Source organism: Heterocephalus glaber, unplaced genomic scaffold, assembly GCF_053883595.1.
Source record: "Heterocephalus glaber isolate CG9 unplaced genomic scaffold, H.glaber_assembly_v1.0 deba00001673, whole genome shotgun sequence".
Taxonomy (NCBI): domain Eukaryota; kingdom Metazoa; phylum Chordata; class Mammalia; order Rodentia; family Bathyergidae; genus Heterocephalus; species Heterocephalus glaber.
In genome coordinates, this window is record NW_028258410.1 from 16,397,035 (window position 1) to 16,420,699 (window position 23,665).

The 23,665-nt window shown below is 43.2% G+C and overlaps 1 long non-coding RNA gene across 3 annotated transcripts in view; it reads left to right on the top strand.

Annotated features, from left to right (window-relative positions):
* The window catches only part of LOC110344556 (uncharacterized), a 29,394-nt gene extending 5,729 nt beyond the window's left edge, over positions 1-23,665 (top strand). The window contains exons 2-3 of one of the 3 annotated variants that reach the window (XR_015446004.1): positions 225-9,379; positions 11,280-23,665. This is a non-coding gene — a long non-coding RNA (uncharacterized LOC110344556). Of the gene's footprint in view, positions 1-224 lie in introns of all 3 variants that reach the window. The other 2 variants (XR_015446005.1, XR_015446003.1) reach the window with 2 other exon arrangements.

Consider the following 23,665-nt stretch of genomic DNA (forward strand, 5'->3'; position numbering starts at 1 on the left):
ACAATAAAATTTGTCAATGCTTAAGCCATTGGCAAGCTTGCTTCTCAGAATAAATCCTCCCAAAGTTATCAGGTTCTCTTCTGACAAACCATTGTGATATGGCTAGGTATAGAATTTTGCAACTGCAATTAAGCATCATATGTATTTTAAATAGGATGGTTGCTAAGTGGACAGGTTGGGATACGGAGCTGTTAGATTTAACATGTATCACATTTCTCCCTTAGAGTTGGCTCCTTATGGCTGGTGACTGTTTTGCCGCTGCTGAAGAATCCAGACCAAGTCTTGGGCCCAGGAATCCATTGCTCAACTTCATTAGCAACAGGAAGACATTAAGTGAAAGTAAAGACTGGAACAGCCCAGAACCATGTGACAGGCAGCCTTTAAGTCCTGGGCTCTGGTATATTTTATGCCACCTCAACTGTGCATCAAGCTCCACTTCCTGGACTCATTAGAACTGTGTGCCCAAAGGTGCCCCTCAACTTTCAGAAGCAAATAGAGAATGATATAATTCACTCTGAGGACACCTTTCTGTGTTATCCGGAGCTTGTCTTATCTATTATGATTAGGCGTTAAGCATCCTGTTGTCCTTAAAATTTCATGAGATTCTCCCCCTGCTTGCTAGGTTTATGTCAAAGTGACTTGTCCTAAAGGCTGTTTTTACCCAACAATACAGCTTGTCTTTTCCCCTCAGCTGTTGCTGGGCTGTCCAGCAAGTGGAGGAGCCCACAGACTTAAAATGGTTGGATACCATGGGAGCATGGGCAGCCCACTTTCAGAAGGAATCTCTTGCTCTTGCTCCCTGGTGATAAACATTTGAAGACTGAGATAAAATGTGCGTGCAAGGGGCCGGGGATTTAGCTCAGTGGCTCTGACACCTGCCTCACAAGCACAAGGATCCGAGTTCGATCCCCAGAACCAAAAAAAAAAAAAAAATATGGTGCTTGCAAGTAGTTTATTTGGGAAATAAGGCTAGAAACCCCCAGTGGGAGGAAGGGAAGCAGCTGGCTTGGGTGTGGCAGCCAGCAAGTCCTCCCCTTGACAGCCAGGGCTGGGGAAGTGGTGAGGACTGAGTTCCTCCTGAGGTGTTCCTCCTAAGGGTGGGAGAGCAGCGGTGTTCAAGCTTCTTCTGCCGGCCATGGGTCTGGCACTGCTCCTGGGCTTCCTTGCATCACAGGGGCCCTGATACTGGTGGCAGCTGTCAGTTCCATGGCTACGTGAAGCAGGGGCACGGTACCAGTGATGCCTTCTAGATCAGAGCTGCCTGAACTGTGTGACCTGATGAGGGCAAGGAGGGGCTGCGTTCATTGCCATGTCCTCCCCTCTCAGTGTGGCGCTGGACACAGGAAACACCATGGTGCAGCAGTGAGCCCGAAACTCAGCTGCATGTCGCTCTGGATGTTTTCTCTCTTCTGGCTGATAATGAAGAGCTTGGTTCTTGCTTCAGAGTCTTTTGTCTTCCTGGGTTTGTCAGCCTCCTTGTGGACATGGGCCTCTTTCTTCCTCCCTGTTGGGTCCACAGTGGGACTATGGAGCAGAGTTCTCATTCTTGTCACAGCTTGAGCTTTTGAGCAAAATCAGGCATGTGCTCTGACATGTATAAGTATGTTCTTAAGCAAAGGATTTGAAAATTAGGGTTGTCCCGGAAACCCTAAGTCATGTGATCACTGTGTGTAGGCCAGGGAGGCATCAGGGAAGAAAACTGGGCATGGGTTTGGCATCGTGGAGTCCAGCACTTAGAGAAGGATTTTCCAGCTTGACCAGGTTCTCTAACTTCTTTGGACCTCAGTTTTCTCATCTGTGAAATGGGGATAATCCTATCACTGACCCCATTAGGGGTGTAGAAAGAACACTACGAACAAATGTAAACCACTTAGCACACTAGATACATGGTGAGCCCTGGGAAGCACTTGCACATCGCTAGCCTTTTTATAAGCATCTGCTCATTGGCTGTTGTTCAGGGAGAGCTTTCAGATCTAGCTGAGGTCCGATCTAATCTGTACCCAGGGCTAAACTCATGTTAGCTCAATATTCTACATCTGCAAGGGAACCAACTTACAGGGATGCCCACGAAGCTGGACTCTCATGCAGACATCAGGCAACAGCGCACGGAGTCAAGCCCCCTGAGATGGTGATGTCCTTACCCCTCCACCAGCATGGCGCGGCCCGTTTCCCGCCCATGTCTGGAGCGCCTGTTCCGTGCCAGGCCTCAGCTGCCTGCAGAGGGCGCAGCAGGAAACACCGCACCTGCCTGGCTCTTAGCGGCCTTAATCAGGGGCAGGACAGGCAAATGATAGCAATGATTACACAGGAGACGACGTCTATGGAGCACTCGGTGCCAAGCACTGTTTTATGCACTTTGACATAAAAACATATCCATCCTTGAACAATTTGGCCAGGTTCAGTGCTTCTGTTGTCTATATTTTGCTTGTGGTGAAGCTGAGGCATGCTCAGGTTGGTTAACTTCCCCAAGGGTATAGAGAGAGCAAATGGAGAAATTCACATGCAGAGCCTCCCTGGTGGCACTGGCTCCTGTATTCTTAACCCCTGTGCTCTGCATCCTCTTGGTTATGCGGTGCTTCTGCGACTTCCCTGTCACCCAGTGCCTGCTCCTGTACCACACTGCTTTGCTCTGTTCACACTCTGCAGCCCAAGGATCTTATGTGTGCGTGTTGTCGTCATCTCCTAGAGAGTTAAACAGACTCCCGGGCTCCTCCACCTCTGGAAGGGGCACAGCTAAGTGGCCTGTGGTCTGAGAATGGTTTTTTTTTTGGTACTGGGTATTGAACCCAGGACCTTCTCACTGAGCTACATGCTCATCCCATTTTAAATTTTTTTAAATTTTGAAAGAGGATCTCAAAAAGTTGCTCAGGCTAGATTCAAACTCAGGACCCTCCTGCCTCAACCTCTCAGAGCGCTGGGTTTTTGTCGTGCGCCACCCTGCCTGACTAGAAAGAACATGCATTTCTAACAATTGTCTAGGTGACCTTGGAGCTACTGGTTAGATTGAAGCTTACATTTCTGGGGCCTCAGCAGGATGATGTTGCCCTCCCTCCCCCAGGGGACACCTGGCAACATCTGGAGCCTGTGGGGTGGTCCTACCCCAGGGGTGTTTCTGGGTGAGGCCTTTGTGGCAGTCTCATCTTGGGAGGCTGCCCAGCATCCTGCCGTCTCCAGCAAGCAGAGTGATCTGATCCAACCGCCGAGGGGGCAGAGCGAGGACAGCACTGCCGGGCATAAGGGCAGAGATCTCTGTGTGTGCACAGGAAGTGTCTGGGGGGCTTGTTGCAAGTGTGGCTTTTGATTCAGTGAGACTCGTGCATGTCTCAGTGGCTCCAAGTGGGGAGGCTCTGAAGCTGACCCAGGGACCCCACCTTGAGTAGCCAAAGCAACAATGCACCCCGGGAAGGTAAAGGTCCCGAATCAGGGCTCCAGAAACAAGAGATTTCTCAGAGATGTAACATGAGCATCAACTGTACTGGTTCAGCACAAACGTTTGGTAATCCTCTTTAATAATCCTCTTTGAGCTCACCCTGTTGTAAGTTTTGTCCTGAAAGCAACACCAAGCAGGGGGCTGGAGGGATGAAACCCTCCCCTCTGCTCCTGGCGACAGGCAGGGCCTGTTTGAAACCAGGGGGACAGATCCTCATCAGAATCGCCCTGCTTCAGTCCCGCAGCATCAAGTGGAGCCTATTGTTGCCTGGAATAGTGGCTTCCTTCCAAGAGCTTCGTGCTCACGGTGGGCTTTGCGTCGGCCTGACTTTCAGGTCTGCAAAGGCGAGATGAGAAAGTAGCTGCTGTGAAGATGGTTGCTCTCTTGGGAAAGGGCTAAGGGAGAAAATGGACTCTCGGCGCCCAGCCCTCCTGAGACAGCATCCCAGCCCCTGTGATAAATGGCAGCATTAACAAGGTTTGGTTGAGAGGGAACCTACAGATTTATGACTTCCTGTGTCCGCCAGCAGATGTCATTATGGCTGACAGAACAGAAGGCCTTTCAAGAGCGAGCTGGGGCGGGGCTAGCAAGAGGGGAGAAAATAAAATGCAAGGAAGAAGCCAAAACTAGGGACTGCTTGGCGGTCTGGTGTCCGTATTGTCATTTTAGGGACACTGGGAAGTTTTACAGTAAACCAAGCATCTCCTAGCGTCTCTGAGACCCAGCCTCTGAGATTCAGGCAGAAAGAAACTCTCGAATGAAAGACGAAGTTATTGGTTTTTCCTCAGATAAGAAAACCTCTGAGGTTTTGTTCCCTGAAACATTCTCTAGGATAAAATGAATACTTTGCACTGAATAAACATATATTTTACCCCAAGACATCATTTTGATGGGTTAAATGTATTCATTTTATAAATACAGCCGCTCATCCTGAAATTCCTTTGATATACATATAATTTTACTCATTTAAAAAATTGTTTTATAGGATGTCATTGGTATTTTGTGTGCCAGAATTTTGTGTGGTATTGAAAAATGGCATACATTTGGCATTTGTCAAGGACCAGAGACCCATATTAGGAAGTACAACTGCTAACATGTACTTAACAGTAATTATGGGCCACATTTCCTCCTTTTAATCTGTACCCAAAGATTTACCTCTGTGGACAAAGAAGGCTTTAATTTTTCTTTTTTTGTGTTGACACTCTTGACTAAGGAACATTTGACGGTATCTCATCCTTAGGGTTCAGGTGAGCAGGGCCCCAAAATGCAGCCAGAGGGAATGGCTCTGATTCCATATGTTGGGCTGCCTTTTTAGTTCTGTCCAAGTTTTTCCCTATCCTGCACGTGGCAGAAATTAAGAGTCACAGAAGACTTTAGGGAGGACAGCAACAGCATCCCTTTGACTCTTAGACTCTCCAAAAGAAATCATTGCAAGTAAAAACTTGACCTCAAATCTTCTGTAATTATAGCCATCATGTTGATATTTGTATTACAGTGAATATGTGATATCAGTGAATTTTTATTTTATTTTTTTGCAGGGCCAGGGTTGAGCCCAGGGCTCTGTGCATGCTGGGTGAGTACTTTACCACTGAGCCACATCTCCAGCCTCTCATTGAGATTTGCAAAATAATACTGTGGGTGCAAAGGTGGCCACCGCCACAGCCCTTCTGCAAACTGCTCTGGGGAGTCAGGTGGTGACTCACTACTAACCGGGGCTGCAGGTGCTGGCTTTCCCACTCTCTGTCTGCATTATCATGGGCCACTCACTTGTGTTCTTCCAACACATTTTCTCAGCGGTGAAAGGGGGGGTGCAGAGTGCACTCTTAGAGTTTTCATCTAATGAGCATCGAATGCAGTGTTTGTGAAGTGATTAGCCACTTGGCACAGGGGAGGAGCTCGATAAATTAGCTATTGTTATAATGATTAATGTTAAAATATCTTCCCTCTTTATTGTTTCACAGGTAGGCATGCCAACTCCTGAGCTGATTCGTGGGTCACCTAGAAAAGAAATCCAATAATAATAACAACATTAATTGCAGCTGTCACATATTGAACACAGACAAAGTGCCAGACACTGTGCTAAATGCCTGACATGCAAAATCTATTGACTCCAATCCATATAACAACCTTATAAAGCAAGGTATTATTACTTGCATTTGCTATGTAAAGAAGCTCAGATTGGAGGGTTTGTCAGTGGTTTTCAAACTTGAGTGCACAAGAAGCTGAGTACTCTCCCAGAATTTCTGACTCAGTAGGTCTGGGCTGGGGCCCCAGGATTTCCATTTTCACAAGTCCCCAGGTGCTGCTACTGCTGACCTGAGGGCCACGTGGGAGAAACATCAATTCAAGTTGGCACAATGAGTAAGTGAGAGAATGAGTTTCCAAAATTAAAAATCTGACTTGGAAATATACTCTTAGAAATCTATATTCCTTCAAATTTTCTAACATTAAACTTTTGAATTAATAGCTGGTTGCTGCATTCACAAAGCACAGTAGCTTGGATGGCTGCTTATTTGTATTAAATGTTCTTTTCCATGAAGTTCTTCATGGCACAAAACAGTTGGTGATACCTTCAAAGGGGAGGATTTCAGGGACATTTGCAGAAGGAGCATAAAGTGCTTAAGTCACCTCTACTTGGCCATGCTTGAGATCAGCAGCCCTGATGGCGTAAAGGATTTGCTAGGGCTGTGACCCACTTCCAGCTGCAAGATTCATCAGAGCTTCCAAGATGGAGCCCAGCTGAGCAAGCCACACCTGGCTACCATCTGTGCCTGAGAGGCATGGTGTTACCTGGGTTCCCAACCAGGAAGAGCTCTCAACAAGTACCCAACTTGGGCATCAGAGGGCTCTGGATCCATTGAATATTGCTCAGGTGAGCCATTGCATCTAGTCAGCCTGGGGGACCACTGGAGCAAGCTGCCATTGGTATGAAAACTGGGATATGTTTGGGTTCACATTGGATGGTTTGGGACTGCAGGAGAGGAGCTTTCCAGAAGCATGTGGTGAGAAATATGAAAGGAGACTGAGGACATAGGGATAGAGCTACAATAAAAGCTGAAAGTCCCTTAGTGCATACCAGTACTCTCGCAAAAGGTCATTGGCACCTTTATTTGGTTGTGAATGCAAAGAACTGGCATCCAAATATGTAAGCAAAGTGCACATCAAGAAATGTAAATACTCAGGGAAAAGAGCTAAACTGAGGAAAACAGTGAGTGCCATGGACAGTGAGAGAAGCTGGCCGATGGGCGACTGCAGTGATGCAGGATGGAGGGACAGGGTACACACTGGATTTGCTCTCAAGAGCCTCAGGTCCCAGTGCTAACTCTATAGATTGAATTGGTTGATTTTTGAGGGGCCTTCCTCTTCTATATACATGTATGTATTTATTTGTACCTTCACTCATTCATTCAACATTTTTTTTACTAAGCATATATTATGAGGCAAATACTTTTATAGACACAGGCAGTAAAAGCTCAGACACCAGTTTCTGCTGTCCTGGAGGTTAATCATCAACGAGTGAGACAATATACAAAATAAATTGTATAGTATATTAGGCCATAAAAAGTTCCAAAGAGAAAAGTCAAAATGGAAAGATGATATGGATTAGCAGGTGGTGTGGCTGAAATATGGCTTGTCTATTCCCAACTACATTTATCAAGGTTGTTATGGTTTGGATCTGAAATGTTCCTCTAAAGTCTCATGTGTTCAGAGGTGGGATTTTGGAAAATGATTCAGTCATGATCATTCTAATTTCATCAGTGGATTAATCCATTGATGGATTCATAATGTGATGGCATTCCTGGGAGGTGACAGAAACAGGAGGTGGGAACCAGTTGAAGGCAGTGGGTGATGAGAGTGTTATGTTGGGAATTATATCTTGGTTCCAGCCCTTTTCCCTCTGACCCTTTCATTCTCTCTCTGTTTCCTAGCCACCATGAGTTGAGTAGCTTTCCTCTATCACACCTTTCCCCCATGATATTTCTGCTGTACCACAGGCCTAAAAGCAATGGAAGCAACTAACCATGGACTGAACTTCTGAAACCATGAGCCAAAACAAATCTTTGTTCTTATAAATTGATTTTATCAGGTATTTTTTCAGAGCAATAAAATGATAATACAACCATAATAAATACACTTTGGCTACAAAGAAAAGAAAACTAAGTCACACTGATCTAAGGATAAAATGGAAAAATTTTGGCAGTACATAACCCAGAAGTCCTGCAGTTGATAGTTTTAATAGGCACTGTTACTTTTCCTTTCAGCACTCACTCCATTGATGCTTTCTGACAAAGCTCAGATTTTCTGGGGTATCTAACTCTTTCTCATTTGACTTCTGTACCTCTGGGCAAGCAGGCCCTCCCACTAGCTCATGGCTAAGCCAATCAGCAGTCTTCGTTCCCCCATTGATCACAGTGATTGGTTCTTGAGAAGACAAAGGTCCAAAAAAGTAGAATATCAGAAATTCCACCTGAGTGCTTTCTTTTGCTGAACGTGAAGGGGCAAAATCATTGCTGGCAGCTATCTTATAACCAAGAAGAGGAGGAAGCTGCCTTAGAGTGAAGTAAAAAAGAGATGAAGAGTAAAAACAAGAACAAAAATTAAAACCCAAGATCTGGATGACACCATTGATCCAGTGAATAAACATTCTGGAGTCAATCTGCCCACGTCTAGACTTATTGTTAAATGAGTCAAAAACAATTTTCCTTATGACTTAGAGGCATTGAGTTGGGCTTTCTGTTATTTTAAATAGGAGGATAAAATATCTAGCTCAGTCACAGTTATAACCAGATGCTCGCTCATCATGGGCCTCTACTTTTCTTCATGTGGGCTTCACTCAGCCTGGCTTACCCACAGTGTCCACGGGCAGCCTCGTCCCCAGCAGCAATGCCAGGCCTTCAGACCTCCTGGCTGTGTTACTCTGGGTCTGTATCAGTCTTTGAACCAAGCACTGAGGTTGGGGAATGGAAAACCACCAATCTGGGATGGATGCCCTCTCCTGGGACCAGGGCTGCAGCCTAATGCATTTACATCACAATGTTTGAGAAAGTTGATTCTTCATATTAGGGAATTGTTACTAGAAACTTGGGACATGGATGTTGGACCATCAGAAAGCATGAAGATTTGCCGTAATATTTAATTTTCTATTTGGACATCTTACATGTCCCACTACAAAAGGAAAAGTTAAGGTGAAGTGATTGCTCCCAACAGTTTTATCACCAAAGACCACCTCTCTTGCCATTCCCTGTTGCCCACTGCTGCCACCAAATTAAACTAACTTAGAAATATTTTGTCTGTAATTCACCTATGCACCCATCACTACTTTCACGCACTAGTTGTGGAGTATCCATTAGCTTCCAGTCTTGTTCTGTTCCATGAGAGCACAGCAATGACAAATGTTGGAAGAAATGTGATCACTCTGATCAATGACAAAAGAATTCAGGAGTTTGCTGGAGGTTTTCATTCAGTGTTAAAAAGCTGTAGCTGTAGTAGAAAACCCTTCATGCTCATGGTCTTTCTATTCTGCTTGGAAAGTAGGTATGAGAATGGGATGTCTGGAGCAGAGGCAGAAGATGTGAAGCCAGGAAGTGACGTGGATGAGGAGGAATTGGCAGGTTGAGCCTAGTGGGACAAAAAGAACAGTGAAGGTCTGGAGCCATGATGGTCAGCACAAACTCTAGGTCAGTGGGGAACCTAGACTCATACTCACCCACGTTTCTCATTAGGTGACAGAGCCTAGGTCTTCATTGCTCAAGGCACAGCAAGAGTATTCTGTCACAAAGAGTCAAATGCTTTCCTGATTGCTACAGTCAGATCCAGGAGAGGTCCCTGAGCAGCTTGTGATCTGAAGTTCTGTAGTGAACTGATAATTACGAACATCACCAGCGTCCATCCTGAAAAGAAAGCACTGGAGCTTATATCAGGGGACCTAATCATTCAAAGAAACTACAGGTATGCAACAAGCAATAATATTTCTTTAGTAGTTTAGAGAATTAGGTGAGAGATCCACATAGTAAATATTTTCCTGTTGCAGCCCATATTGGCCTCTGTTGCATCTACCCAGCTCTGCTGGTGCAGTGGAAAAGAAGACATAGACCATATGTAAATGAACAGGCATGGTAGTGTTCCAATAAAACTTTATTTACAAAAACAGGCAGTTGGCTGGATTGGCCAGTAGTTTGCTGACTCCCAAATTAGCCACTCACAATTGAGTGTGCAATAAAGACAGCAATGAAGGAGACTGTGTGCCCCTTATTAAAACACAGAAAACCAGTCATAGTCCTGCACTGCGAATTTTCCAATGCCAGGTCCTTACGTGCACACACTCTGTAACTCCCTGATGCATCTATCTCCTGCCTTCCTGTTCTCCCACAGCTATGGAGGATGAGATGGGTCAGGTAGGCATAGAAGCACTAATGGGAGCAGTTGGGAAAGTATAGAGCAGCCCTCTCTGATGAAAACAACACACCATGGTAATGTGAATCAGGCAAAGATACAAAACCAGCCCTGGATGATTTTTGCTAGAATTTTTGTGACCCACGTACACTGCGTTTGTCATCAGCTCAAAGACAGCAGTTGTGGTTAGAAGAAATCTTCAAACCACGTAATGTGTGCTGCACTGTGATTTATAGGGGGTGTGATTTATATTGTGAATTTTAAACCTTTTAATATACCTCACAAGAAGTTGTACAGTTCATAAAACATCACAAGAGGCTTCCAAAGAGAAACCCAAATGAAGAAAAGATACATTTTGCCATCTGAGTTTTGAATGGAGCTTCTGCACAGTGCTGAAGCCTGAGCTGATCAGGTTTGCTTAATCCTACCTTTCCCTGACAAGATGAATAGTTGTAGAACATAGCACCCTTTTCCGTATCTCACACCATGGATCTATTAGTATTGCTATTTATTGGAAAGAGGAGAGAGTGCTAATTTATACATACATTTGTTTTGTAAAAATTCTACTCCTATTCTCTGATTGGTCCAAATCCCCCAGAATATTACGCTTCTGTGATCTGTAATGTGGCTGGAAGGGGAAATGCTAAGTCGTTTAAGAATTTCAAATTCCTATACTGCCACTTGTAGTGAACTGTGTCATTTACAGAGCCATGCAGTTTTCCCCCTGCCCAAAATGTCACAAAAAGAAAAGTGATTCACAGCAGTTTACACATGCCAAACACATTTGTCGAATAAACAGCACAGAGCAAACTGCAATTGAAATACCACCCCGTAAAGAAACACAGTAGTTAATCTGATTTTAATTGAAATGTTGCATGTTGATACCTTTTGTTTATGCATGAGACAAAGCTGATATAAAGGAGAATAATGATGATAATCATATTCGAGGCATTTTGAAGGTTGGGACTTCTGAAGCACTTCAGGAAGAAAAGAAATACCACATGTACTCATGCTAAAGAAATGTTGCATTTGGTTTAGAAAATGCTTCCAATATGGTAATGAATCAGGTAAAATTTCCATTTCAGTGCAGTGCTGAATTGAGCTACTGTGTGCTTCAGGGAGCTATGTTTGGGCACTCGATAATTAAATAAAAAGCTGAATTATTGGATATAATGGACCCCAATTGTTTTTGGTGCCTAACTTTTATTCATCCTCCTCCTTTAAATAATACCATTTAGAATTTGCTTAGGGGAAGTTCATTTTCTACTGTGCTCAACAATGCCATTCTCGTGGTATGGCTCCATAATTTCTCAGGGATGAGCTAAAGCTAATAACCTCCCACACTCTCCTTCTGGCAACCAGGATTCGACCCAGGGTGGGTAAAACTATGTCAGAAGCAAGATCTGTAGGTGTGCTAGCATTCTAGGTAAAAAGAAGGGTTTCTTTTTTTCTTGAGAACCGCATAGGGGGAGCCATTTCCTCTGAAGTCTATGTAATATGAAGATAGGAAGATTTGAGTAGTGTCCTTATTACCAGAATGGAAGAGCCTGGAATTGGCAGTGGGATCCACTGAGGCTGAAAGAAGCACTAATACTGTGCAAGACAGAATATGAAAAATAAAGAAAAAGACTGACCTTTGATGACACTAGTTCCAGGTGTACCTGATGCCAGTTCTGCCCTTCACCTTTTCAGGGATACAAGACCATACATTCTGTTATTCTTCAAGCAGTTTGAGTTGATTTCTATCATTTTCAATGGCAAGATGTGGAACCCATCCTTTAGTTTTGTCAAACCGAGGATTATATATCAAATATATTAATGTCCTTTCAATTAGTTATGCGAGGAAAATGGGATGTATGCAATGGGATGTATGCTATGGGTTTTGCTTTACTGTTTGGTTTACTGTATCATTTTCAGTTGGAATAAAAGGCATCCTAGGTTATATTAGTGTTAGTCTCCTTGTCCATACTTTGTGACACAGGTCAAGTACTACCTTCCTTATTAATTCATTACTGGAAAACAATTACAGACTGGCATTTTAGATCCACTGGGGCTACCCAGTGTGGTGTTAAGAAGCTGTGTGTTAGATCAGCTAGACATGATCTTTAACCCTGGTTCTATAATTTACTAGCTGTGTGACTTTGGGCAATTTACAAAAACCCCTAAGCTATTGCTCCCATTGTATAAAAATATTGTTAATAATAGCATCATATCTCAGATAATGCTTGAGAAGGTAAATGAGATAATGCATACACAGTATCTCACACAGAAAATGTTCAATAGATGTTGATACTGTTCCTACCGTTATCATACCATCAACAAACCCACTATGTAGAAATATCCCAATAAATCTGAGAGGTAATTATTCACTCAATAAGCATTTGCTATATGAATAATTAAGAAATTGATGAATTTATGATTGAATGGACATGAGTCAATTAAAGTGTGATTCATTGAAAAAGTGGAAGCTGGAAATTCAGAGATGAGACCTCAACTCGAGGGACCGGGCAAGAGGCTGAAAAGGAGCAGGAAAGGATGGAGAGGTACTCTGTGTTTTATGGGAATGCCCTTCCCATGATCTGTCTCCCGTCAGGTGGAATGTTCTGCAGTGTCGCTCCCTCCACACTCTCATTACTGCAGGTCATCTGTCGGGAGCTTTTTGATGGGCAGCTTTATAGACAGCCATAAAGCAGAACTTACAGCTAAAGTCATCATAGTTTGTTGAGCTCTGCGCTGAGGGGTCCACATTTTTCCTCTTCTCTCTGGGTCGTATTCATTCAGTGCACAGATGCAATTTAGCATAGATGACTTAATTCTGCATAATGCCTCCCTCTAGCTTTTGGGATAAAATTCCAGAGACCTGTAGTAAGAATAAACAGGGTGATTTGGACATTTGCTGAGTAATTATCTTAGTTCCAACCTAAAGGCTTGGCCAAGCCGACATAGCTTGCCATCTTGACTTAACCATCTCATCCAACCTTCACAACTTATGTGGAAGGTGCACTCATTCACTCAACTTTGCTGATGAGAAAACAGATGCATCAAGATTATACTACTTGTTCAGTGCCATGGGGTTAGAGAGTGGCCCTGGCAGGATTGGAACACAGGCAGTCTGCTCCTGAATCTTCTGCTACGACTCCACTATGAACATTGTTGTCCCTCTGCTTCCTCAAAGGACTTGCATCCTCAAAATGAACTTAACAAAAGTGAGTTTCCCGAAATAAAATTCTTCAAATGTGGATACACTAGGGACACTTTGAGATGATTTAAAAAGCTTATATTTATAGCTTTATCCAAAAGAGCTTGAAAGTATGTCCTGCTGATATTCCATTGATCCTTAGTAGCCAGGAGATAGGTACTGAGAACTGTAATCCAGGCGCAGCCTTGGAGTCCTCTGTTGCAGTCAGGGCACCACACAGTATTCTTGGTGGTGAGCACCTGAACTGCCAATCTCATGCTCACAGCAAGCTCAGCCAGGCTGGTGTTAGCTTCATTTCTGTTTTGTTATCTTTTCATGTCAGGCTACCTGAGAGCTATGCAATTTGTATCATCTCGGCCTCCAGCTTCACAGAGCAGAGTATAGAAGAGAGAGTGGGAGCTGACAACAGCTTAGTGACTAGCAGGCTGGCAACTTATACTTCTCTGGAAGTTATGCGTTCTCTTGATGCTGAGGAGAGGCTGCAGTCCTCAGTGGGGGATCCTTGTCAGCCATGTTTGTTTAATGTGACTCCGCACACTTCCTCAGTTGGCCTGGGAAAGAACACATGGGCTGAGTGAGTCCAATCACATTCTGTCTTCCCAGAACTTGAAATGAGAAACATTAAGTTTCTGTCACTGAACCTGTATCATGTAAATCTGAAGCAGCCATATTCCAGATGCTGGGATTAAGGGTGTGTGATTACTAAATTAGCCCACTGATTGGTTTGGCATAGTTCTGAGAGTGGATGATAGGCAGGCTCTCTCTGGGTGTGAGTACTACCTGCCCTAAGGGTGGGTCGCCTGGATACAATATGAGGGACAGAAAGAGGGCTATTGTGGTTGCTTGTTGTTTAGCTACTTTGCTGCCTTCTGCCTGCCATGAACTGTTTCTCCTCTGCCATGCCACCATGCTTGGGAGCCGGCCATCTATGAACTGAAACCTCTACGACCTGTGAGCTACAGTAAACGTTTCCTCCTTTAACATTGGGTGTTGACTATTTTATCTCAGCAATGAGAACTAAGTAACTAAGACAGGTGTAGCAATCTATAAGGTTAGAGAAGTAGGAAGGTTTGGAATTACCAGAAAACCTGTCTGTTATTCAAGAAGACAAATGACCACTTTGATGGAGTAAGATATACTTTCAGGAAATGGCTCATTGCCTATAAGCTAAGCATCACTACTCTGAGAATCCAAAATCCAAAATGTTCCAAGATAAAAAAAAAAAAAAAGAAAAAAGAAATGTAAAACACTTCAGTCCCTCGCATTTTGTATGACTTGAATTAGATATAACGATGTTGTCCTTACTACAATCTAACTCAGTAGCTAAAGCGAGCAGGTAAAGTATGGAGTGGGAAAGGGGAGAGAAGCCAAATTTAAACTAGTCTAACGAAAGAATATTTTATTTCATTTTTTTGCTGGGATCTGAGAAAAACATGGATGGACAAGCTTTGGGCATGGCTGGGTCCAGGTGCTTCAAAGGTGCCACCAGGGGTCTGTCTGTCAGCACCTCTTGGATCCAGTTTTACTCATATTGGCTTCATTTCCAAGCAGAGTCACTGGATGTAGTATTTCCAGATATAATAAATAAAAGCACAGGCTGCCCTGATAAATTTGAATTTCAGTTAAATAATGATTTTCTTACTATAGGTGTATCCCATACAATATTTGAGACATATGTACACAGAAAACTATTCATTGTTTTAAATTCATTTTAAGGGCCCTCCTGTATTTTATCTGGACACCATATTCATAAGAGGTGGCAAAGAAGGCTGCAAATGCTTCTGAACTTATATTCACATAATGCAGGAGCCTCATGAGAGGGTACTTATGTTCTAAAATTCTATTACATGTAAAAAATCGAACTTAAACACCTGCTCCTAACTCCTCACTGTCCTGAATCCAATGGCCATTCGGGGATCCAGTGGATAAGTCAATTAGCACCTAAAGGAGGGCTTCCCCTTCTCTTCTCTTGTATAAAATGAACAGGTAAAAAGGAAATGCTTGTCAAAACAAATCTCTATTCAGTTTTCTCCATCTATGGGACAATTTCTGTAACGTGTCAATCATTTTGTTGCAAAATAGCCCCTCCAACACACAATCCACATTTTCAGATGACACCTGCCTGTCAGTCACTCACTAAATCAAAGCCAAATTTCAGGCCAAGCAAAGACCAGTTTGTCAATCATTGTGCCTGTCACATGTCCACCAGATCACCTGACAGCTACAACTTTCTACTCTCAAATAGAGTGGGTCTAGTTAAGCTTATTTGTATCCCCTAATTGAGTTCCTTTTCGGACCAGTAGCTTAGCAACTAATAAGTTATTTTCTGTGACAACTGGCCTAAATTTCAAAGCTTTCTTGACCATTGCCACTTGTTAGAAAATTGTTTTCCCTCAAGTGGCTAAACAGCAGATGTAAGATTTATTTAATGCTGAATTGTTCTATTATTTCTATTTATAAGCACTCCTCCACTGTTTAAAAGTAAACACAGAATATGTTGTCAAATAGACATAATTTTAAATAAGTATGAATTGTCTTGGAATTTTGTCCTGAAATCTCAAATTCTCCATTATTAGTAGTGTGAAATGATGGAAAAGAAGCCTAAAAGATAAGTCCTCATCATTTGTTAGGTTGTAAATTATTTCACTAGTGCATGCAGGAGTCAGTGTAAGATTATGTACAGTCGGTTCCACCTTTGCTTGTTCTGAAGGAACTTTGGAAGGGTGGGCAGCAAATTCTAAGGCCATTTAGAGAATAAACTGTGCAAATGTGAGAGAAAATATCAAACAATGATAATAATAATCTTAAAAAGCTGTCACAACATAGTCATTGTGTGTTCACTTGCTCAGACTAGGGGATGCCTGGGCAGCTGGTAAAACATTATTCCTCTCTGTGGGAATGTTTAGCATTGGAATTGGTGGATTGAGTAAAAAAGATTCAGGTGGGCATCTTCAATCCATGGGATACCTGAATAGAAGAGCAAAGTGGAGAAGGGTGAATTTGCTTTCTTTGCTTGAGCTGGGATACTCATTTCTCATGCTCTTGGGCATAGGCATTTCTGGCTTTCAGGTCTTTTGACTGGTGTGTACCCTTGTTGGATCACCTGATTCTCAAGCCCTGTGCTTGCTCTGGAACAAAACCATCTGCTTTTTGGGGCTTGTAGCTTGCATATGGCAGATCGTGGGGTTTGTCAGCTTTCATAAACATATGAGCCAACCCCCCATATTAGGTCGGTAAATATCTATGTATCTATCTATCCATCCATGCACCCATCCTATTCTATTGGTTCTGTTTCTCTGAAGAATCCTGACTAATACAGGGACTTTATTATTTCTTTGGTAGCCTGGCTTCCTAGTTCTCATCTCCATTTTAGAAAAATCTCCATTGCATAAAGAACAAGTGGGAGATGGTGCCTCTCACCACCCCTTTTAGAAGCTGAAGGAGTTAAACCTTCACTCTACCAACCCCCTGGGAGCTATGAGATCAAAGCTTGACTAGGTGAATGTGCCCATTCTGCGCCTTTAACTCTAGAGCTGTAGAGAGTTTGCGTTCACCCACGGTAGCTGTTCCAGTGTCCAAGGGCAGAGGCATCCACAGCATGTAGCAGTGTTATTTGGCCTGGATCATTCCTGCTAAAAGAAGAACATTGTGATTCTTGCCTCCCTCCTACTCTTGAGTTACCATGCTTCTAACCTGGTTCCAACTATTAATTAATTTTGGGACTCCTGATATACTTCAAGTGTGTGTGAGCACATAGAAAATTCACAACTTCTAGAATTGGTTTCTATGGTAACATAACCTATACTTCTGAAACTTTTAATTGGTTTAGAAAAGTTGCAGTGTGAGATACGAAGGGTTCTGTGCACACTGTGGGCAGCACTACTTCCCAAGGCTTCGTGCCGAAGGACTTCAAGTCGTCTTTATATCGACAGAAGCAAGCGAGGAGCTGTTGCAGACTGAATCACTCCTGTAGAGAAGGAGAAAAATTCATGGGTGTTGAAAGCAAATTTTAATCCTGATAAATGAAAACCTTTGTTTACCTTCCTCATCATTGCATGTTCAAAAAGTGGCACAGTGTCTGGAAAACAGTAGATATTAATTGAAAAATGTGTAGATAAAGGAAAGAATAAATGAATGACAAGGAAAGGAAAGAATGCTCAAATAAATTTGGCTAACCTGGAGACTCCCAGTGGGTAGGTAAGGAATGGTATAGTGGGGACATTTTATAGAACCTAAAATTCAGGCACAACACTTTTTGTGAATTCTTATCACATTGCAATGAGGAGTGTGGAACACACTGGGGCTATCAGGTGATGGGCAATCATGCCTGTAACCCTGTCTACTGGGAAACCATCTCAATCTATACATTTCTTTATACTAAAAGGTGCTGGCTCTGAAGCTCCCTGTGACTACCGTACAAGAGGCAGCTGAGCAGAGAAAGCCAATGCTCTTGAATGGAGAGAGACAGTGCTATTTCTAGAGAAAACGCAAAGAAGTCCTTCCTGTAAAATAAGGAACTGGCAGTAGACATGGTGCAGAGCACGTCATGTGATGACTACTTCTTCAGCTGCACAGCTGTCCTAGACTTTAACTTAAGGTGTGTCTTTTGAACAATTGCAGCCAGGGAACTCCCTGATATTCATAATTGGTCTTCTGATATTTCAATATAGACTACTCATGAGAGCAGGATGACTACATAATGGAGAATGAAACCAGAGAGCAGGAATAATTTCATTAGCTACATTTCAATAGTGGGGAGGCACTGGAAGTTAACAGCAGAGCTTTCTCTATATTGTTGTGGTGTAGTCAACTTTTATCACAGCATTTACCATGCATTAGGATTTGTCCTAAGATCTTTACATGCATCGCCTCATTAAATCCTTGCAACGACTTACCGAAGTAGGTGTTGAATGGGAAGTATGGATCAGAGGAGAAAATTTGTTTTGGAAAAGGGGAGGGTATTAGGACTTATGAGGAAAAGTGGAATGTGTGAAGTCTTTGAGTTCTTACTATGAGGAAGACAAAGCAAGGGGGATAAATGCTACCATGTTTATAGTCCAGGAATTGAAAAATGGGTTGAGCCATTGAGAACAGTTATACTAGCATGAGGCATGTGATTCAGTTGAGGCTGCCTTCCTTCATGTTTTCAGGGCCATTGCCCCGGGGCTCCTTCCCTGTGTTCCTGACATTTCAATAAGAAAAGCACACATGCAAATGATGCAAACAGCAATAGCAGAGAGCACCGCACATGGCCTAGTCATTTCTTCATTGAACAAATGTCCATGCATATGAGTCAGGGCATTGGGATTTTAGATAGAAAAGCCCAGTAGGCTTTACATAGCAACCCTGCACTTTGCTTCTTGCATCTGTGGCATACAGGAATTCTGTTCCTATTTGGAAGAAAACCAGGATGGAACCAGATTCTGCAGAAGCTTGAAAGTGCTGGGAGGTTCATGACTCCAAACTGCTTTCCCAACTGGGCACAGATTGAAGTGTCTGAAGAAACATGGTGCGGAGTGGATTCAGTTCACACTCCCAGGGGAGAGTACCCCAGAGCTGCAAGGCAAAAAGTTGGGGTGCGGGAGAGGCACAGTTCTTATTGCTTCGGCACCTGGACTGTGAATCCCGTAGGGCCTTGGGGCATAGGAAGCGAAAGTCAGAAGAACGTAAATATTATTCAAATAAAGAAAGTGTGAGGGCAGAAAGCAGCAGAATGCTGGAAGTGGTTTTCTTTTTCTCCTTCTGTGAGGCAGTGAAGGAGAGGGAATCACCATTTTATAGCATGCACTGGCCATTGCACTCAACATGCTACATGCTCTGAGTGTGAGAGGCCAGGCTGTGAGGCAGTAACAAATGATGCTGCAATCTCAGAGGCTACTGTGAAGGTCAAGTTCTTGCTCCTGCTATGCAGCTGTCACAGTTCAGCTGCAGCTCTGTTCCTTGATCCCTTCATCTGGGACCCAGGCTGACCGAGAAGTGGAGGGGAGAAGGCACCAGCTCTTTAAAGATGCTGCTCAGAAGCAATCATCATTTTTGCTCAGGTCTGATTGGCCAAAGCAAGCACATGATGCAGTCTGATAAGAGTGTATCTGTTCCCACACAAGAGGGCAAACACGTGCCTTCTCCACTGCACCCTCCCTACAAAACTAAAGGGGAATAATTATAGAAGTCATTGTACAATGAAGGAAACTGATATAATACCTATAATAAGTGTAAATTGCCCAGTTTGACACAAATACTAAGTTGGTGACCCAAGATTTAAAATCACATTTTACTCTAATTCTCTTCCATTTTTTAAAAACTGCATCACTCTATCTTCCTGGGTTGCTTCCAAGAAAAATAGAATGAAAATGTTTTCATAAATTATTACAAGAATAAAGATCATTCTCCTTAAGTAGGTTACACTAAGGGGGTGTTAGCTCGGTGCATTCCATTCCCTATTTTCGAGAGCCTTGGAAATGTATGAAAATAGTCAATATTTTTAACAGTTATTCTACACACGCCAGGTACTGCACCTAATGTTTTATATGCTTAATCACACCAACTTTTCACACAAATGAAAAAGAAATATGTTGCTACCCCAACTCTATAAATGTTGATACAACATCTCAGAGAGGTTAAATAACTCGCTAAATACCACACAGCTAGTAAAACAGCCATGACATAAGCTTGTTTCCTTATCCCTAAAGTTGCTTCCCTTCTCTTTATATGTTCTAGAGGAAATCTTTGCTTTGTGGGAGAGAAGATAGAAAAATATAGAAGAGACGCTGAAGGTTCAGTGTTACTCTTATTTATTCTGTGGATTACCCTGTCACAGTGACAAGTGCTGATGGTCCCCCTGTAAGATTGTGTGCCATAGCATTAAAGAACGCCCGGTAATCCCAACCTAATTAGAAAGGTACATTTCCTGGGAGAGGTGGGTGGCAATACAATGGAAAGCACTCCCAAGCCTAAGATAAACAAGTTTTAGTTTAAAAATAACTTTAATGCTCTGTGCTCCTGCTCCTTTCAATTAGCAAACATAATAAAATAGAACTGAACACTCAACTATATGCACTATGCAAAGAGCAAAATTATATCGAAGTAGATAACCTACATAAACCTACTTGAACTCATATAAATATGGATCTAGACTATGTGCCTGGAAATGGAGGCTGGGCTGTAAATCTAATCATCGGCTTCTGCTCAGGTGGCAGTAGCACTTTTGGAGATAAAGTCTTGCCACCCACCATGTCCTCAGATGGAAAATGGGCACAGCTACATCTGCAGCTTGGATTGCTGGGGCATGTGAGTCAGAGGCCCTACTGCTGCTGGTGAAGAGCAAGTGCTAGCCACGTCCTTTGATGGGGTGTGGCTTGGATGGGTCCAAGGTAGACACCTCCTCATGGTGTTTTTCCTCCAACCTTCCTGACCTCCAAGCCAGAAATCTGATGGTTGTCCTGGAAATCCCAGACTGTCCTCCTGGCCTCTCTGTCCGATGATCACCTTGTCTCCCTGTCCTCTCTGTGTCCTTAACTAGGCTCACCCCATCTCCTCCTTCAGAGACTATTTTTGTAAAGGGTTTCCCCCCTGTGGTGCTGCCTGCTTATTGAGTCAGGTACTTCTCATTATCTTGTTGTGGTGGCTGTACATCTTAGGACCCCTGGATTCAGTTGTCAGTGATCAACTGTGATCCAAAATATTACATGGAAAATTCTAGAAACACACACACAGGGGTGTTGGGGAGAACATTTATGTAACCTTCATTTAAGATATTACTGTAATAGCTCCATTTTTAAATTATTATTATTGTTAATGTCTTACTGTGCCTAATTTATAAATTAAACTTGATCACAGGTATGTATGCATAGGAAAAAGCAAAAGCAAAGTTTCTACAGGGTTTGATACAATCTCCTGTTTCATACATCCATGGATACAGGGAGACTACTAAACTATAGGATTCTCAGAAGCACACCAGCCTCTACAACTCAATGCCAGTAGCACCTCTCTTTCAAGCTGTGTCAGCTAAAAATGCCTCCAGACATTGCCACATGTTCTGGGCAGGTGGGCCACCCGCCCTGGTTGAAACTCCGTGGCTTGGTACCATTGTCCCGCGCTGTGAGTCTGTTTCACTGCCCAGCCGTGACTCAGTAGGCTCCGTGTGAGAAGGGAGCCTGCAGTTTTACCCATGGTGCCTCCTTAGAAGTAGAAGTAGTGCCTCAGCAAGTGACTGAGTGATGAACAGAAAGCAGCACTTAGAAATTTCTCTTGGCATGGAAAGCGAGCATGACTATGCTTCACTGAGTGACCTAGAAAATTTCCTTTATGGCCTTACTTTATGTGAAATGCAATTCTCCCCATGCACATCCCTGCACTCTGATACTTGAAATCACGCATTGGGGATGACATCAATACTGTTGTCAGGTCTCCTGGGCTTTGCAGAAGGAAGCCATGAATCTGGATTTTTTCTCTCCTAAGGTTTGGCTTAACCTCGAGGCACTGGAACCAGAGCAGACATAGCCCACAGATTCCTTTTCCTCCTGTTTCACTGCATATGGCTTTTAAAAAGAAAAAAATTTGGAGAAATGACCTAAAGCTTTCCTAAAGTCCTCAGAAATGACACCTGAGGGGGAGCATCTGAAAGACTTCACATTCATTAACTAAACCTCCTTGTTAGGTTATGTTCCCTGAAATGCATTTGACAGTAAATGAAGTAGAAAAGATGGCAGCTGGAGAAAAAATAAAATTCTGTCAGATTCTGGCAAGAGAACAGGGAAGTAAAAAAGCAGGAACCTGGGGAGGCATCGATAGATCAGCACCCCACACTGTGAGTATTTTATGGCTGGGCACATTGCCTCAGATCAGACCCTGCTGCAAAGCTAAATTCATGCGTGGCACTCCGTTCAGATCCTAAGACCATGCATAACTCAGGCAACCTAGATAAGGTGCTTGTCAGGGCAAAAGCAGCAGGGATACAGGGCTGACTGGCAGCTATGTGAAACAGTGATCAGAGAAGAGAAAGAAGAAAGAAAGACATGTTCAGAAATATTTGGACTGTTTTAGACACCTTCCCCCATTTCGGTTGGATTACAATTTTGCCCAAACCTCGCTTGAATACTCAGAAGGTGAAACCAGTTTGCAGGCAGTGGAGTGAGCAGGAGCAGGCTTTCTCTGAAAACATTCAGTTTTAAAGGACCTCAGGGGGTGCTCTGCATGTCCTGATCTTTTGCTTCTGACTGGACCCTCTTTGGGGGCCCAGAAAAGGGAGAGAGGCAGGAAGAAGGGTGGCAAGCTGCTCTGTGTCCCTGCAGTTGCCAAGAATGTTATTTGGTTAATTCGGCCCAGGCCAGCCTTCCTGAAGTTGGGCAAACCTGTTTTCTTTCCCTATGATGTATCACTTAGAAACACCAACTGCAAGGATTTCTTATGTTCTCACAAAAACGGGAAGGAAACAGCTGGTAAATGTTTCACAGATGGTAAAGCTCTTGGCATCTCTCTCAAGAGAGGGCCACCCATGCAGATGGCTCATTATTTTAACATTTGGATTTTCATCTTATTAAAACATCTTTTTTTCCCTGGTTTTATTTAGCATCATAAATTCTCTTACACTTTAGCAAGCGACTGAGCGATTTGAAGATGTGCACGCTGAGGAGGATCCTTTGGCTGGGACATAGACGGGTAACATCATTATTCCCAGCTTTGATCTCCATGTGATGGGTTTCAATCTGATTAAAAATTCCAATAAAAAGGAAAGCTCAGAGTAGTGAATTTATCAAGCAAAAGTCCATGAAGTCCACATAGTGGCTGAATTATTCAGCAGAACGATAAACCGAGTGAAATTGGGGGAAATAGTTTTATTTGATGCCTAAAACCCCTATTACTGTGCAATATGCATATATAAAAATAGAGAAATGCACAGGGGGTGTAGATCCATAAACACACCCTTTCTACATATGGAGAGAGACTTCTGTACCATGAAACATAACAGCCAAAATTTAAACCAAGCCATGCCAACTCTCGGCAGAGTAGATAGGAAAGGGCCAAGATTTCAGAGGCTAGTTTCCCACCCACTCAGACTCCAGCAGGACTAAACTTGCCTTTTCTATCTGAATAGTGGTTTCTAGGTGCAGGAATGGGCAGGCTGTCGTGTGGCCAGATGGGAAGAAACACTGGACTCGCTGCTCTAACCTTGTTGGAGGAGCAAGCCTTAGTCCTCTCCTTTCCAAGTATTTCTCCTGAGGACTGGGAAAAGTTGCGGTCACTTCCCATCCCTAACTATTGTGCTGGGGTGTGGGAACTGTTGGAGATGCAAACGCAAGTGACAAAGCAATGTAATAAGAACAAACCAATCTATTTAATGTGGTGTGTGAGGCTGGCCTAAATACAGGCTCAGTATTTGTGCTCTCCCAAATGGGCCTTATGGAGCAAGGCCTGTGCATGCCACGTTGTAAATGTTTATTAGCAATGGTACACAATGCACGTTATGAAACCGTGGAGCCTAGAGCTGGCTCATTTTGGGGGGTCCAATGTAAATCCCTGAAATGCTGAGAAAATGTTAATAGTTGCCAGCACCAAGAATGGAGCAGTGGAGAATGTACATAGGTATCATAAATGGAGGCTCTGTTCATCCACTTGAATCACCTCTGGTACCTCTAGCCGAAAGC